Below are 14,397 nucleotides of genomic sequence, written 5' to 3'. Positions count from 1 at the left end.
CCCTTGAAGGCCAGGTCAACACAAGCAGGGTTTCCACAAGAACAAGAGCAACAGAAGCAAGTTATTTTTGAACTTTTTTTTGGTATTTATTTATTATATTATTATTATAATTCTATCATTAAACTCTAAAGTGTGAAAGAGATGCAAGTCTGTCGGGGAAACTCAAAACATATTTCACAAAATCACAGAATTACAGAATGCTTAGGGCTTTAAGGGACCTCTAGATATCATCTAGTCCAACTTCCTGCTCTAGCAGGGACACGTACAGCATGTGGCACAGGGTGACCTCCAGGTGGGTTTTGAAAACCTTCAAAGAGGGAGACTCCACAGTTTGGACTGGGAGCATTTGTCCCCCACACGGGAAGGGGCACAGAGACACAGCAGGAGAAAACTGGGGGAGCCACAAGTGCCCATCCGAGACACGGAGCCACCAACTCATCTCCTCCCTCTGGGACACCCAGTGGTTTGCAAGGGAAGAGGATTTGGGGATTGCACAAACCTCACCATGGGATGCTCAGGGGAGGAAGCCTAGGTGGGGAAAGGGAGAAGGTGTTTTGGGAGAGGAACATGCATGGGAAAATAGGAGAGGGCACTTAGGAGGCGTTTGAAGCCTTCTGCATCTCCGCCTGTATCGTACTGATGAAGAGGAATTCCTCACGTAAGTCTGCAAAAAAAGAAGAGCACCTTCAAGACAACAGGCCAGGTACTGCATGGGCATGTTAGACATCTCACCACCTTGCCTCCGCCACAGAGATATGCCACAGAGCTCCCATCCACTGTTGGGGACAAGCTTAGTTGTCTTAAATGGTAAGCCAAGATGCTCAGGTGTTATTGGCCCTGAAGCAAGCACATTTTCAACCCATGGATCGGGTAGCTGGAGTTATCCTTGGAGCTTATAGACATGGCTGGTGCCTGCTGCCCCGAGGCCACGATACCCTCCATCCCCTGGGTCCGCGGGCTCCCAGCGCGAAGGCATCTCCCACCCAGCCCTGGAATCCTCGAGGGGGCTTGGACCCTACCTGTTAGCTCCCTATACCGCTCTTCCCACAGACAGAAGGCAAAGCTGAACATGTCAGAAAAGTCCTTCTCCAGCTTCCTGGTGATCTCCACCTGCAGCCATTGCATTGTCGAGCACATCAGGACATGACTCCGGGCTCCTCAGCCCCACAGAGCATCCCCGGCCCCATAGCCCCAGCTGGGCTCCTCCCTGGCCTCACTTGGTGGCACTCAGGCCATCCTGTCCCCACTCTCCCTCTGGACAATGTCCATATGGGCTGCTTGTTGTTGCTTGTTAGGTTGTGCATGAAGGAGAGGGCATTTTGCAGAGATGACTCTGGAGTGGGAAGGGTTAAATATTTCCATATCCCTTTTCAGGGCAGAGCAGAGCCCCTCATGCAAAACAGTGCTGGACAGAGCTGGGTGTTGCAGGATGTGACTCTGCAGCTCCGGTTAGTGCCTTGCATTAAAGGTGGTCAGTACTTGGTGGGCAGCTGTTATGGATTAATAACGTTAATAAATGAAATAGTCACACTTCAGATTCATCCCAAGTCCTTTCCCTGGCTCTGTGCATGGAATACAGCACAGGTGCAATCAATATATCCCTCAGACAATTTCCCAGGCAGCATTTTCTAGGGTCTTTGGCCATTAGCCTTAGCATGAGGCAGTCCTTTTCAGGATGCTGTCCTCTATCCTCAAAACATTATCTTCTACTATAAAGAAAGCCCTGCAGAAGAAGAAGACACGCAACTTACCTTCAGTTTCTGGAACTCCCTTTTCATTTGCTCTGTCGCTTTCTCAAACATTCCCTTTTCCACCTCACTCTTTATACCCTCGCGAATGATGTTCTGCATCCTCTGATAGGCTTGCGATCCTCGTATCTTGGCAGCCTCTGTGGTGGAGGAGGAAGAGCCACAATGATACCCAGACCCGGGACGGATGTGGGGAGAAGGGCTGGCACTCTGGCCTGGGGAAGGAGAATGGTGAAAGCCACTTTCTTCTGCACCAAGAGGCCAAGCTGGCACGGGACAAGCCATTAAGACAGCACTATTGGAGGACACCCATTTCCAGGACACTTGCCTACTCAGGGCAAAGTGTGACCAACTATTTCCTGGTGCCAAGAGCAGCTGTTCCTATTCAGAACCTGTTCATCGATAGACATCTCCACCCAGGTGTTTTTCTAAAGCAAACAGGAGTGACTTCTGGATCTTGCTTTTTCACTTGTTTTGCTTTCTGAGTATGCCACCTACTGATGTAAAAAAGCAAGCAGTGACAAATCCATAAGCTTTTTGCTGTAGCGTCCTTCCTTTGCCATCCTTGCTTTAGCATCCCGTCAAAGATATCTAAATAAGAATGACTTAAGTCTAGAAAAATACATCCTTAATTTTCAAGAAGAAGAAAATTAGAAGAGAGCAGGCAGCTATTTTTCCTTTATTTGAGCATAATCCACTTTGGACCTCAGAATCCTCTCTGAATGAATGATTAAGAAAGGGTCTTTTCAATCTCTGTTCCCAGGCTTTCTCTAAGCAAACTGTAAGCCTGGACGCTTCTTCTGAGCCCCCATTGGGATGATTTTGTATAAATCAAAACAAAACTTCCAGCACAAAAAGGAAGAAGGTGACTGCTCCTACCTTCATAAAATAGCAGTAGATCTCCTTGGATGGACAGTGCAAGGGAGCGATAAATATTTGCTTTCCTCTGGAGGATGAGCTGTTCAGTCTCACTGATAATGAAGTCCATCTGCAAGAAGAGTTTAAGAAGCTTGACATTGTCATTGTCATCACAGAAGTCATCTAAGCTAACGACCTCGTAGTGCTAATCTTATAAAAAAAGTCAAAATTTATGTTTGACGTTCAGCAGATGATGGTGTCAATGAACATCACCTTTCCATCATGTTCTGAACTATGGACGTGGGTGTCCATCCAGGAAGGCTGTGTCACAATTTAAGATCAAATGCATTAAGTCCATCCCTTCCTGAATACCATGCTTGCAAAAGACAAGTCAGAACTGCTCGTGTGATTCTTCTTCACTCACCCAGGTCTTGGCCTCCACAGGTCCTACAAGGACTATGCTCCCCTCCTTTCCCTTCTGCCATAGCTCGTTCCCACCTGTGGAACCCCCCACTGGAGAGCACCAGTCAGCAGGGCCATCCTCATGGATCTGAGCGTGCATGTTTCTGATACATCCCTCACAATGTGAGCCTACCTCCTGTTGGAGGAACTTGGGAAGGCAGCCGTTAGCCAACAAATTCTCCTTTTCTCCCATCTTCTTTTGCACCATGGATTTGAATTCAAGCAGATTGCCTTTCAGTGTGGCCCGGGTGCCCAGCTGGATCCTGAGAGGGGGATATGGGAATGACAGAGGAAACATGGACACAGCAACTTGTCCCCTCCCAAGTCACTCGCTCAGTGACGTGACCCAGGTTGTGGGGTGCTATGACATATTCCCACTCCCCACATCTGCTGTACACTGCAATCAATAGCTGCTCCATGGCATGCAGTGCTCTTTCATGTTAAGTTACAGGTGGAAAATGGTTTCCATTTTAGCTCTGTTGGGTGGTTATTTGCCTTCCTCTAGCGAGTCTTTCCGCCACTGGTCTTCCCTTTTGCTGTCTAATGTGAAGAAGAGGAGCCTAATGGGAACCAAAGTGCTCTCCGAGGAGAAACTAGAGCCCCATGGCTTCTTGGAAGGGGCTCACGGCCAAGTGCCCATGCCAGTGAACACAGATGGACAGTCCTCGTGTGGGCAGTGCCAGCCAGAGCCACAGGTCAGAGTGACAAATTCTGCGAAGAGCTGCACGGAGGAGGTGATCCATGGAAACCTCTTAAAACCCCATCATGGAAACACATTCCTCCTGCCGAACACCAGGGAGATGAACATTTCACAAGTGTTTTACTGCAATCCCTTTGGGTGCCCTGAGAAGGCCAGTGAGAGATCCTGGGTGTCCGGGAAGGGCCTTTAAGGGTTTGTTTTCAGTTGGATCAGTTTGTACAATGCTGGTCCATCAGAGGAGAAGGTGGGCACATGGCAGGCACATGCAGGGTCACCCTGACCTGGATGGGCTCTACAGCACTGCATGTACAGCACCTTGGGGGCAGGAGGTTGCTCTAGCAAAAAAGGGGGGACAGTCTTTCAAAACAGAGAAGTCCAGTAGAAATTAATAAAAACAAAACAAACTCATGCCAAGACAGAAGGCTTTGAGAGGACAAAGTATTATATCAAAAGTTACCTCACGTTGTTTAAAGCAATTCTGAGAATGGCTGATAACTTAAAGCGCCAAGGTTCAGGGAAAGGTATTTGGAACTGTACAATCTTCAGATCAGGAAATAAGAATGCCATCAATGCAGTCTGGCACAGGCTGAGAGATTAATGCTCTGGGAAAAGGGAAAAGCTCAACGCACTGCCACTAAAGCAGAATCATGAAGATGGCGTAAGGTCAAGGTGTGCTCAGAGTGTCAGCTCCATGCTATTTGATATGCTCAAGGAATCACAGAATGGATGATGTTGGAAGGGACCTCTAGGGATCATCCAGTCCAACCCCAGATGGACATGGAGCTTCCTGGGGTTCGATTTGTACCCCGTTACCCCTTGTCCTGTCACTGGCCACCACCGAGCAGAGCCTGGCCCCATCCTCCCTACATTCTCCCCTCAGCTACTTGTCCATGTTGCTCAGGTCCCTCTCAGCCTTCTCTTCTCCAGGCTCAACAGGCCCCGCTCGCTCACTCTTTCCTCACACGACGGCTGCTCCAGTCCCTCCATCACCTTCGTGGCCCTGCGCTGGCCTCTCTCTAGCAGCTCCAGGTCCCTCTTGTCCTGGGGAGCCCAGAGCTGCCCCCAGGGCTCCAGGTGCCTCCCCAGGGCTGAGCAGAGGGGCAGGATCCCCTCCCTGGCCCTGCTGCCAACGCTCCTCCTGCTGCAGCCAGGAGCCCATTGGCCTTCTTGGCCACCAGGGCACGTTGCTGCCTCACGGGGAACTTGGTGTCAGCCAGGACTCCCAAATCCCTCTCCATGGAGCTGCTTCCCAGCAGGTCAACCCCTAATCTGTGCTGGTGCCTGGGGTTATTCCTCCCCTGGGGCAAGACCCTGCACTTGTCCGTGTTGATCTTAAACAATGAATTTGGAGAGAGAGAGAGAGAGAAAAAAGCAATTCCTGAGGTTCTCTCAGGACTTCCCATAGCTCTTCTTGCACATTCTTGGACCCTCACTGCCCCCCTTCTCCTACCCTCTCCTATCCCATGACAGCTCCTTTTGTGGCCGTGCAGCCTCGTGTCCTTTGCCAAATCAGCCACGCTGTTCTAGTTGTGGGGATTTGTGCCAGCTGCTCCACAGTTCAGTTTGGGTCAAGAAGCATTCAGAGAGCCACGACATGGTTCACACAGAGAGAAAACCTGAATGTCACCTGTTTCCTCCTTGCTGAGCTTCTTGCCCTGCCAGTACTCCCGGGCGCTCACTGTGTACACAAGATCCTCCTTTTGCAGGACTGCAGAGTCGCTGGGAAGTCTTGCCTGCAACACAAATGTGACAAGCTTACATGCGTCACCTGCTAGTGGCACATATATTTTTAATATATTAATTAGCTTATAGTAATTGCTGGTGTGCTCTTGGGCAGCCACACTCCTGTCATGGACCAGCTCAAAGCTGATGCCATTGGTATTGCTGCTCTCTTTCCTTCTGTACCTACAACAGAGTGAGCTGATTTGGGTTCTTCCTTTTTTGTGAAACAAAATTGGAATCAAACGTCATCCTGGAAATCCAGCTACTTTCTAGATTTCCTGCATGTGGCCAAAAATTAAGCTGGGGAAGGCTAGGAAGACCAGTGAATCCCAAATGGAGAGATATGGGAGATTTGGGAGGGAATCAGAAGCTGCTAGATAATGACCAGCCTTCACGGGAAACATCTAATAATGATTATTACCAGAATGTCAAACAGACATGCCATCCAAATCTAAAAACGGGAGATTCACAAGATAGGCCAGACATGTCCTGGGTCTCTCTGCCCTTACCTGTAGTTTTCTCTTCAGTGATTCACTCTTCTTCACAGTTTCATTCTGTTTTAGGATGGCATCATGCTCATTTGTGATTGCAGGCTATGTATGAAAAAGCAATAGGAGTTATTACCTGCATTTCCCAACACACTAATCAGATCCCTATGATTTTAAGACCAAAGGGTTTCTCCCTAATACCAGGCAAAGAACTGCGTGGCCTTTCTGGTTTCTCCAACAAGTCTATCAGTTTGGTTCAGGTTGGATTAGATCATATGCAAAATCCCCAGTTTTCTTAAATACATGAAGTATCCAATCCGCTTCCTTGCAAACTGCTTGACTTGTTACAATTGCACACACTGGCTCTGCTGGTGCTAGCCTGAACCAGCTTCTCCTCATGTAATACTTGGAGGCTCTGAAGAAGTTGTGTTGTAACATTTGCTAGGACATAGCAATCAGACCATGTGATAATGAAGGGGTGGAGTTCTTGTATCAAAATTATGCTACAAAAATACTCCTTTTCTGAAAAACACTGATATTGTGACACTTTGGCATAGTCACATAAAATATAAGAAAAGGAAATCTTGTAAGTCCAGCCCCACTTGCTCTAGCCCTGCTCTGTTTTCTTAAGGCCAGTACTTTGCATTTATGTTGGTGCTGTGCAAGCAGGGATCACTTCATACCCATGACTGCTGCTTTGTCGATCTTTTAATTCACATTTAGCCTTACAGCTTCTACTGAAATATGGAGGGGCTGCATCTTTCTTGGGAACACAAAGTGGGGATATGTGGCCTGTGTTCCTGGAAAGCACACCTTGCATGCTTCAAATCTGAAGTGTAAAAAATACTCACATAGAATCATAGAATCATAGAATCATAGAATGCTTAGGGTTGGAAGGGACCTCTAGAGGTCATCTAGTCCAACCCCCTGCACACGCAGGGTCACCTAGAGCACGTGGCACAGGACTGCGTCCAAGCGGGTTTGGAAGATCTCCAGAGAAGGAGACTCCACAACCTCTCTGGGCAGCCTGTTCCAGTGCTCTGGCACCCTCACTGGGAAGAAATTTTTCCTTAAGTTCCTATGGAATTTTTGGTGTTTCAGTTTCCGGTCATTTCCTCTAGTCCTATCAGTGGCCACCACTGAAAAGAGACCATCACCGTCCTCTGCACTCCCTCCCTTGAGGTATTTATATACACTGATTAGATCCCCTCTCAGCCTTCTCTTCTCCAGGCTGAACAGGCCCAGCTCCCTCAGCCTCTCCTCATAGGGCAGATGTTCCAGGCCCCTGATCATCCTTGTGGCCCTGCGCTGGACTCTCTGCAGCAGCTCCACATCCCTCTTGTACTGTGGAGCCCAGAACTGGACACAATACTCCAGATGTGGCCTCACCAGGGCTGAGTAGAGGGGCAGGATCACCTCCCTCGACCTGCTGGAGACGCTCTTCTTAATGCACCCCAGGATCCCATTGGCCTTCTTGGCCACGAGGACACACTGCTGCCTCATGGTCAACTTGTCGTCCACCATGACACCCAGGTCTTTCTCCGCAGAGCTGCTCTCCACAAGCTCGGTCCCCAGCCTGTACTGGTGTCTGGGGTTATTCCTCCCCAGGTGCAGAACCTTGCACTTGGCCTTGTTGAATTGCATGAGGTTTTTCACCGCCCAGTTGTCCAGTCTGTCCAGGTCCCTCTGGATGGCAGCGCAGCCTTCTGGGGTATCAGCTACTCCTCCCAGTTTGGTATCATCAGCAAACTTGCTGAGGGAGCACTCTGTGCCTTCATCCAGGTCATTGATGAATAAATTGAACAGGACTGGACCAAGGACTGACCCTTGGGGGACATCGCTAGCTACAGGCCTCCAACTAGACTCTGCACTGCTGATCACCACCCTCTGAGCTCTGCCATCCAGCCAGTTCCTAATCCACTTCACTGTGTACTCATCTATCCCATACTTTTGGAGCTTGCCCAGGAGGATGTTGTGAGGGACGGTGTCAAAAGCCTTGGTGAAGTCGATGTGGATGACATCCACTGCTCTCCATTCCATCATAGAAGGCTATCAGGTTAGTCAAGCAAGATTTCCCCTTGGTGAATCCATGTTGACTACTCTTGAGCATCTTCTTGTCCTCCATGTGCCTGGAGACAACAGTCAGTATGAGCCGTTCCACCACTTTTACAGGGATGGAGGTGAGGCTCACTGGCCTGTAGTTGCCTGGGTCCTCCCTTGCCTTTTTTGAAGACTGGCGTGACACTGGCTTTCTTCCAGTCCTCCGGCACCTTCACCGTTCTCCAGGATCTTTCAAAGATGATAGAGAGTGGCTTAGCTATGACATCTGCCAGCTCACTCAGCACTCTGGGGTGCATCCCATCAGGGCCCATGGATTTGTGGGTATCGAGTTTCCTTAGGTGCTCTCTGACCCAATCTTCCTCTACCCAGGGCAAGTCTTCCTCTTCCCCGGCTTCTTCTCTTGCCTCTAGGGCCTGGGGCTCTAAAGGGCTGCCCTTGGTAAACACTGAAGCAAAGAAGGCATTCAGCAACTCTGCTTTTTCTGTGTTATTCGTAACCAGGGTGCCCACCCCGTTCACCAGCGGACCCATGTTTTCGCTGATCTTCTTTTTGCTGTTCATATATTTGAAGAAGTTTTTCTCATTACTTTTAATGTCCCTTGCCAGATTGCATTCCAACCACGCTTTAGCTTCCCTTGTCGCATCTCTGCATTCCCTGGCTACGGTCCTGTATTTCTCCCAGGGGGTCTGTCCTTTTTTTCACATTCTGTACACTGCCTTCTTCTGCTTGAGCATTGCCACAAGCTCCTTGCTCATCCACACAGGTCTCCTGCCCCCTCTGCCTGACTTCTTACACACAGGGATGCTCTTGCTGGGCGTGGGGGAAGTGCTGCTTGAAAACTAACCAGCTCTCTTGGGCCCTCCTTCCTTCTAGAGCACTAGCCCATGGGATTCTACCGAGGAGGTCTCTGAAGAGGCTAAAGTTGGCCCCCCTGAAGTCCATTGTTGCAAGGCTCCTTCCAGCCCTGCCTCCTCCTCGTTGGATCCTGAACTCCACCAACTCATGGTCACTGCAGCTGAGGCTACCCCGCACCTTCGCATCTTCTACAAGTCCCTCCCTATTTGATAGCACGAGGTCCAGTAGCCCACCTCTCCTTGTCGGGTCCTCCACAACCTGCATCAAAAACTTATTGTTGACGCTCTGCAGGAACCTCCAGGACTGTTTGTGCCTGGCTGTGTTGTCCTTCCAGTTGATGTCAGGGTAGTTGAAGTCTCCCATGAGAACAAGGGCCTGTGACCGTGAGGCAACATCCAGCTGACTATAGAAGGCCTCATCAACCTCCTCGTCTTGGTCAGGTGGCCTGTAGCAGACACCCACCACAGTGTCTCCCACATTAGCCTGCCCTATAATCCTTACCCACAAGCTCTCAACGTGAGCTATCTCAAGATATCTTTGACAGGATGCTAAAGCGAGGATGATAAAGGAAGGATGCTAGAGCAAAAAGCTTATGGATTTGTTACTGCTTGCTTTTTTACATCAGTAGGTGGCATACTCAGAAAGCAAAACAAGTGAAAAAGCAAGATCCAGAAGTCACTCCTGTTTGCTTTAGAAACACACCTGGGTGGAGGTGTCTATCAATGAACAGGTTCTGAAAAGGAACTGCTGCTCCTGGTACCAGGAAATAGTTGGTCACACCTCCCCCTGAGTAGGCAAGTGTTCTGGAGATGGGTGACCTCCAATAGCGCTGTCTTAATGGCTTGTCCCGTGCCAGGTTGGCCTCTTGGTACAGAAGAAAGTGGCTTTCACCATTGTCCTTCCCAAACCGGAGTGCCAGCCCCATATCCGTCCCGGGTCTGGGTATCATTGTGACTCTTCCTCCTCTGCCACAGAGGCTGCCAAGATACGAGGATCGCAAGCCTATCAGAGGATGCAGAACATCATTCGCGAGGGTATAAAGAGTGAGGTGGAAAAGGGAATGTTTGAGAAAGCGACAGAGGAAATGAAAAAGGAGTGCCTGAAACTGAAGGTAAGTTGCATGTCTTCTTCTTCTTCTGGAGGGCTTTCTTTATAGGAGAAGATTCACAGACTGGAACAGGCTGCCCAGAGGGGTTGTAGAATCTCTTTCTCAGGAGATCTTCAAAGCCACCTCTGTGCCCCGTGCTCTGAGTATCCCTGCTTGAGCAGATGTGTTGGGACTGGATGATCTCTAGAGGTTCCTTCCAACCTTAACCATTCTGTGATTCTGTGATTCTGTGATTCTGTGATAATGCTATGGACACAAAATATCATCCTGAAAAGCCCTGACTCATGCTGAGGCTAATGGCCAAAGACCCTGGAATATACTGTTTGGGAAATTGTCTGAGGGATATATTGATTGCACCTGTGCTGTATTCCATACACAGAGCCAGGGAAAGGACTTGGGATGAATCTGAAGTGTGACTATTTCATTTATTAACGTTATTAATCCATCTTGAGTCACATCCTGCAGCACCCAGTTCTGTCCAGCACTGTTCTGCCTGAGGGGCTCTGCTCTGCCTTGAAAAGGGATATGGAAATATTTAACCCTTCCCATTCCAGAGTCATCTCTGCAAAATGCCCTCTCCTTCATATGCATCCCAACAAGCAACAACAAGCAGCCCATATGGACATTGTCCAGAGGGAGAGTGGGGACAGGATGGCCTGGGTGCCACCAAGTGGGGACAGGGAGGAGCCCAGCTGGGGCTATGGGGCCGGGGATGCTCTGTGGGGCTGAGGAGCCCAGAGTCATGTCCTGATGTGCTCGACAATGCAATGGCTGCAGGTGGAGATCACCAGGAAGCTGGAGAAGGACTTTTCTGACGTGTTCAGCTTTGCCTTCTGTCCATGGGAAGAGCGGTATGGGGAGCTAACAGGTAGGGTCCAAGCCCCCTCCGGGTTGCCAGGGCTGGGTGGGAGATGCCTTCGCGCTGGGAGCCAGCGGACCCAGGGGATGGAGGGTATCGTGGCCCTGGGGCAGCAGGCACCAGCCATGTCTATAAGCTCCAAGGATAACTCCAGCTACCCGATCCATGGGTTGAAAATGTGCCTGCTTCAGGGCCAACAACACCTGAACATCTAGGCTTACCATTTAAGACAACTAAGCTTGTTCCGCAACAGCAGATGGGAGCTCTGTGCCATATCTCCATGGCACAGGCAAGGTGGTGAGATGTCTAACATTCCCATGCAGTACCTGGCCTGTTGTCATGAAGGTGCTCTTCTTTTTCTGCAGGCTTACATGAGGAATTCCTCTCCATCGATAAGATACGTAAGGAGCTACAGAAGACTTCAAATGCCTCCTAAGAGTGCCCTCTCCTGCTGCCTGACTTCCCTCTCCCTTTTTTCCCATGCACGTTCCTCTCCCAAAGCACCTTCCTCTCTCCCTTTCTCCATCTTTGCTTCCCCCCTGAGCATCCCATGGTGAAGCTTGTGCAATCCCTGCTCTTCCCTTGCAACCCACCGGGCATCCCAGAGGGAGGAGATGGATTGGGGGCTCCATGTTTCAGATGGGCACTTGTGACTCCCCTGCTTGCTGCTGCTGTGTCTCTATGCCCCTTCCTGTGTGGGGGGACAAATGCTCCCAGTCCAAAAACATTCTGAGTTTCCGTGACAGACTTATATCTCTTTTATATGTTAGAGCTTAATGATAGAAAAATCATAATAATAATAAATCCAACAAAAAAAATGTTCAGAATAAACTTGCTTCTATTGCATTTGTCCTCGTGGAATCCATGCTTGCGTAGATCTGGCCCCAAAGAGCTTTGTCCCTGTGAAAGGAAGTCATGGAGAATAACAGTGGAAAAAGATGGGCCCTAAAGGCACTCTCTTACCTCAGGGTTTGAGAGATGGCCCACGAGAAGCAGCTGAAGGTGATGAGCCCAAATAAGTCTTCTTGCACAGGAAAAGGGGCTACAGGGAAGCCAGAGCCATCCTCTCCTCAAAGGCATGGGGAGGAAGGACTGCAAGCACTGGAGATAAGGTGAAATGCTACCTAGAAACAAGAGAGGAAAACATCTTTCCCTTGAGGATGGTGCAGGGGAAAAAGCGCCCATGTAGGCTCCATCCTTGGAGACTTGCAAAACTCACCTGGACAACCTCATCGCATGTTGATGTTGGTCTTGCTAGCGGCAGGAGGCTGGACCACTGACTTCCAGGTCCTTTCCAACCAAAGGCACTCCAGGATTCAATGTGTATTTGGTCCCTTTGTTTTTTTTTTTCAATATTTTCCAGAAACTCATAGGCAAAGCAGCCCGGGTGAATCTTCATGGCAGAGTTCTCCTAAGTTTCTGAACAATTTCCATGCTGCACAGCCTCTTGCCTCTCTTGTCCTAGACGTCGAGGTAGTTGAAAGTTGGATAAATTCCCACTTGCAGAGGCAATAGGAATGTCGAGCTACACAGAGAAGAGAGGCAAGGATACAGAGGAGCTGGCGAGGTACTTCCATGAAAACCATGACCTTTGTGCCCATGGGAAACCTCACAGAGAGCAACTGCTCCTGCAGCCCGTCTAGCACAGCTGAGCAACTGCTCAGTCCCCCACATTTATGGCCTTTTTGGTCAAGACTGATGCATAACAAACCAGGAAAACCAGTGTGGTCTCTCTTGGAAAGCCTGATTTTGTTTCTGCAGCTCCCATAAGCCAGAAGCAAGAGTTTCTTCCTGCTGTTGCTCCACCCAGGAGGTTCTGTCCATTCTCCTGCCAGTCAGCATGTCTCCATTTCTCTTGCTTGGCTGAAGTGCAACAGAAATGACTGGCTGTTGAGGACCATGTTGTTACAAAGGTACCCAGCAAGTGCACAGAGAAAGGTGCAAAAGTGTCGCAGGTTCTACTGAACAGAGATATTCATCAAGGTGAAAAAAACAAAATTGAAACCAAAGAAAGAGGAAGTAGAGGAGCTGGCCCAGGCCCACGCCCAAAGAGGATGAGCACGACGTAGGGTGAGGTTCAGCAAGTTTCGTTTCTTCGGGTTCCACAAAGCAGAAGAAAAGCCACAGGAAACGAAACTTAAAAAATTTAAGGCCATTCATGTCTCTTTGCAAAGAAGTGGCAACTTTTAAGCAGCTCCACCAGAGTCGGAGGGTCTAGATTCATCATTCCAACATGATGACACACTAGAGGAAAATAAAATGAAATGGGTTCTTCTTTTTTAGCCTATTTGGAGTTTTTATCTCTACCCAGATTAACTTGTTTATTGTGCCGCAGGCAGAGGAGCTCTCTAAGCAGCTGGATCCTTATATCCAGAAGCAGGACAATGACGAGGAGGACCAGATGGATAGTGGCAGCAGCAGCATGAGAGAAGGGACATAGAAGATGCAGCTCTGGCCGCTGATCAAGCATGTAGAAGTGATTTTCCCAATGTCCAACCTGATTCTTGAGGGGGTTGTCTTTGTGGATATTGCAGGGATGGGAGATTGCAGGGATGGGAGATTGCAACAAAGACAGGGACGAAATGTGGAAAGAGGTGATTACTGCACGGGGAAAGGACTCTTGGGTGGGAGATGCTTCCTTGGCTGGTGCATGTGGTCCCATCACGCTCAGCGCTCCAATCTGCTTTTTCTTCTTTTACTCAAGAGTATCCTGGAGTGCTCATCCATCTGGATTATAGCTGATGTCGAACGTGTTTTTGGGTCTCCAACTTCATGTGATCAGGAGTAGTTAGCACGGATTCAACAAGTGGAAGTTATGTTTCACGAGCCTGACAGGCTTCTACGACGAGGACTGGATGGGTGAATGATGGGAGAGCCGTGGATATTGCCTATCTTCACTTCAGCACGGTTTTCAACGCTGTCTCTCATAACATCCTCATGGGGAAGCTGAGGAAGTGTGGACTGGATGAGTGGATAGTGAGGTGGTTGAACCCATGGAACAAGTTGAACCCATGGAACCCATGGAGCTCAGGAAGCTCCATGTCCATGTGAGGAAGAACAACTTTGGTTTGAGGGTGCCAGAGCCCTGGCACAGGCTGCCCAGAGAGGCTGTGGAGGCTCCTTCTCTGGAGATCTTCAAACACACCTGGATGCCACCCTGTGCCCCGTGCTCTGGGTATTCCTGCTGGAGGAGGAGGGGGTTGCACTGGATGATCCCTAGAGGTCCCTCCCAACCTCAACCGTTCTAGGGTTCTGTAGTCCCTTCATTCCTCTCAGGCAATGCCTGCGATTGGGTGGAATTGCCTTGAACCTTCACTATTTGGTCACAATTGCTTCTTGCAGGTTTTGACTCCACTTGCAGTTTGGGGCAGCGGCAGTGTTTAAGAAACAGGTAGATGAGGCACTCAGGGACATAGTTTAACAGGTATGGTGTTGTAGGGCTTATGATTAGACTCGATGATCTTGAAGGTCTTTTCCAACCTTAAAGATTTTACAATCCTCTGATTGCCAGTCACGGGTGCTCCTTCGAGCCCATA

The 14,397-nt window shown here is 49.3% G+C and overlaps 1 long non-coding RNA gene across 1 annotated transcript in view; it reads right to left on the bottom strand.

Annotated features, from left to right (window-relative positions):
- Positions 1-208: 208 nt before the first annotated feature.
- LOC148593529 (uncharacterized) overlaps positions 209-14,397 on the bottom strand; it is a 65,993-nt gene continuing 51,804 nt past the window's right edge. Inside the window, exon 2 of the long non-coding RNA XR_015913704.1 lies at positions 209-240. This is a non-coding gene — a long non-coding RNA (uncharacterized LOC148593529). The remainder of the gene's footprint in view (positions 241-14,397) is intronic.

This window comes from Tinamus guttatus, unplaced genomic scaffold (genome assembly GCF_059628265.1).
Source record: "Tinamus guttatus ecotype Peru unplaced genomic scaffold, ASM5962826v1 Tinamus_guttatus_pri_ptg000386l, whole genome shotgun sequence".
Taxonomy (NCBI): domain Eukaryota; kingdom Metazoa; phylum Chordata; class Aves; order Tinamiformes; family Tinamidae; genus Tinamus; species Tinamus guttatus.
The sequence above is the reverse complement of the archived record's forward strand: the minus strand, read 5'-3'. Positions and strand labels throughout refer to the sequence as shown.